This window comes from Pongo abelii, chromosome 9 (assembly GCF_028885655.2).
Source record: "Pongo abelii isolate AG06213 chromosome 9, NHGRI_mPonAbe1-v2.0_pri, whole genome shotgun sequence".
Taxonomy (NCBI): Eukaryota; Metazoa; Chordata; class Mammalia; order Primates; family Hominidae; genus Pongo; species Pongo abelii.
The window spans coordinates 35,162,300-35,165,805 of record NC_071994.2 but is presented as its reverse complement, the minus strand read 5'-3'; the positions used below and the strand labels follow the sequence as shown (position 1 = coordinate 35,165,805).

Sequence of the window (3,506 nt, the reverse complement as noted above, 5' to 3'; positions counted from 1 at the left end):
AGGAAAGCAGTTGTAGGTTTCCAGAGGTGGGAAACTGTGGGAAGGCAAGTATATGGGAGTAAAGTAATTGAGTAAGGTTTGTTTGCAGATTACTCCTGTGCCATATCTGAGTGAACAACAGCTGTTCCCAGTAAAGAAGAATTTATATCCTGTCTTTAGACGAAAAAGCGGGGGAGGATAGAAAGAGCTTTCCCTCTGTTTGCTGCTTCTTAATTGCCTTTTGCTCAAAAATATTTATGTCAAAGAAGCATCTTTTGGGATGACATATTCTAGTTTCTTTCACTTCCAATCTCAGCTAAATTTCTTCCCCTGGGGAAACCCAACTCATCCTTTTGTCTGGGAGGAAAAGCTGCTAGAATAAAAGCAGGCGGAAGAATGTGGAAGAACTAGACTTGCTGAGTCTCCTGGCCTTCATCTTTTTCCCGTGCTGGATGCTTCCTGCCCTTGAACACCAAACTCCAAGTTCTGCAGCATTTGGACTCTTGGACCTACACCAGTGGTTTGCCAGGGGCTCTCGGGCCTTCAGTCACTGACTGAAGGCTACACTGTCGGCTTCCCTAATTTTGAGGTTTGGGGACTCAGACTGGCTTCCTTGCTCTTCAGCTTGAAGACGGCCTATTGTGGGACTTCATCTTGTGATTGTGTGAGTCAATACTCCTTAATAAACTCCCTTTCATGTATACATCTATCCTATTAGTTCTGTCCCTCCAGAGAACCCTGACTAATACATCATTCTCCACCCCTCCCTGTGTTCACATTGTTTGCCCCATAAGTCCACTCTGTCACTGGTGCATGGCTTGCTTTGGCCAACAGGATACGAGCAGATGTGACACAGCAGATCTTTACAAAAGCACTTGCACATTTCTGCTTACGCCTTGCTCACTGAGTGGCCATGAGCACATGCCTGGGCTAGCCTTCTGGAGTATAACTCCCCTGGGACAGCCAAATTGTCCTAGTTATCCCAGCTGTGGCCATCCTAGCAAAGCCAATAGCCAACCAGTCCCAAGCTTGTAAGTGAGCACAGTCAAAACGAGGAAGACTGCCCAGCCAACAGCAGCTGACTGCAGAGGCATGAGCGAGCCCAGCGCAGCAGAGACCAGCCAAGCTGAGCACAGGTCAGCTAAGACTCTGCACACTTGTAAACAACACAGTTTATTCTTGCATGCCAATGAAATTATTGAGGTTGCTCATTACGAAGGATTAGTATGTCAATGGATATCTGGTAATAAATGTGGTTTAAACATCCAGCAATTGAGGAATGGTGCAATACCTTGCAGCAATTAAGAAAGCTGGTATAAAGATTATAGTTTCAGGGATCATTTCTATAGTTCATTACTAAAGAAGTTTATCTGAACATGTAGAGCACATGACACCACAAGGAGGAGGCACAACATTCTCCCTTGAGCCTGAAGCCAGCTCTTGGTGTTGCATGACTACAACAGCCATTTGTCACTGATGACTGTTCTCTTCCAGGAGAATAAGAAGGAGAAGATGCAGTTTGGGTGGTTTAAGAAAAAGAATTCTGATGCAGATGTATATTGACTTGAAATGTTCACAATAGACTGATAAATTGTAGAAGGAATGGGAAGCAGGTTGCAAAACAACGTATGTAATATGATACCATTTTCATAAAACATATATTTATACACTTGCATATTAATGAGTCAGGTCTGATACACAAGATGCTGAAAGTGGTTATTTCCAAATGGTAGGATTTGGGGTGATTTTCATTTGTTGTTTACCTGTGTTTTAGAGTTATTCTATAGGAACATGTGTCACTTGTACAATTTTCAAAGGAGAGAAAAAAGTCTTTTCCATAGAGTACAGCATTAAAAAAATTCGAAATCCTTTAGCTTATCCATAACAACCCTGAGTGTGTTTCAAGTACTTCTTGTGGAAAAAGTCATTGTCAGCTCTTGCAGCATCCTGTGCAGGAGACTTGGTAACACTGGCTCGTCCAGGATTCACTAATGATTGCAGGTAGCAGAACCCGCCTGTCTGATCCCACTGGTAACCCTGAGCTCTGTGAATGGCAGTGGTTTCATCTTTCCAGCCCACACAGAGCCAGTGAAGCCTAAAAGCTCCTCTACCTCGGAGGAGGCAAGGGTTGGGGTCACTGTGGTTCCCTACTATCCTAACAGCAGAGTAGAGCCTTCCCAGTAACTTCTTGCCTACAGAGGTTAGTTATGACCCTTAGGAAAACAAAAGAGACCTTTTAAAATTTCCTACTAACAGGGAGCCAAATTTCATACATTCAGAGTAAGAAATTCAATGCCCCAGGGCAGGACAAGGATAGCTACCACCTTAATCCTTTAGAAGGACTTCCTGCCTGCCTGCCTGCATTTCCTCCTTCCTTGCTCTATTTTTCTCTTTCTTTTTCTCTCTCTCTCATTCTTCCTCTTTTCTTCCTTTCTTATCCCATTTGCAGTTAGGCTTTCACCTAAAATAAATCCTAGTTAAAAGCAAGTAGATCCGTCCCTGCACTCTCCTTACCAGTTCTCAATTTGCAATAAATCCCAAATACTTTTTTTTTTTTTCTGCCATTACTGCTGCTGTTGCTAAAACCCTCCTCAGATTGCTGGTGAAAATTACCCATCAGGCTGATAGGGTCTCATGGAATCATATAATCCAATCCCAGCTTGTCCCTAAAACACTCACTTCTTTTCATCATTCCTACTTCCTTATTATTTTGCCAAATTCGAGTAGATCTTAATCTTTTCAACACTTTTATACCCCAGCACTCCTGCCCTACCGTCCTCACATTCTGTGGAGACATTGACGCAGAACATGCCCAACAACTACCCCTGCATCTACTTCTAAATGGCTCCCTGCTGTTTGCTTCCAGTGTATCACCCTCCTCACCCCCCATCTCCCGCCAAGCTCTCGACCCCAACCCAGCTGGTTTTCCCTAGGACAGTGATTATTTCGGTTCAGATCCGGAGGATCATGAGGAGTCCATGAGGTCCTGAAGGTGATCCACAAATCTTCAGGAAGCAAAGCAGAATCTTTATGCCAATTTTTAGGTGAGAGTCCCTAGCTTTCTTTTAATTTCCAAAGGGCTCTATAGATCTAGACAGTGCTTTATCAGTTACCCTTTCTTTCGTGCATTTTTAGGCTCCCTCCCTTTCAACTGGTATCCCCTTCTCCATCTACACATAACCTGGGTGTACCAGGGCCATGGACAACTATGCAATATAATTACCAGGTGTATTGGTCTGCTCTGTTTGGCGTAACAAAATACCACAGGCAGGGTGGCTTAAACAGCAGAAGTGTATTTTCTCACAGTTTTGGAGGCTGGAAGTTTGAGATCAAGGTGCCAGCATGGTTGGCTTTTGGTGAGGGTTCTCTTCCTGGCTTACAGTTAGCCACTTTCTCACAATTTGCTCACGTGCTCTCATGACCTTTCCTTGGTGCGTGCATTCAAGGGGCCTCTCTCTTCCTCTTCTAAGGACACCAGTCCTATTAGACTACAGCCGCATCTGTATCCCTTATGACTTCAACTAACT

At 44.0% G+C, this 3,506-nt stretch overlaps 1 non-coding gene across 1 annotated transcript; it reads left to right on the top strand.

The window, feature by feature from the left end:
- The first annotated feature begins 1,297 nt into the window (after nt 1–1,297).
- On the top strand, nt 1,298–1,507 carry LOC112135687 (small nucleolar RNA U3). The gene has a single exon (XR_002916932.1). It is a non-coding gene; the product is annotated as a small nucleolar RNA U3 (small nucleolar RNA).
- Nucleotides 1,508–3,506: the final 1,999 nt, after the last annotated feature.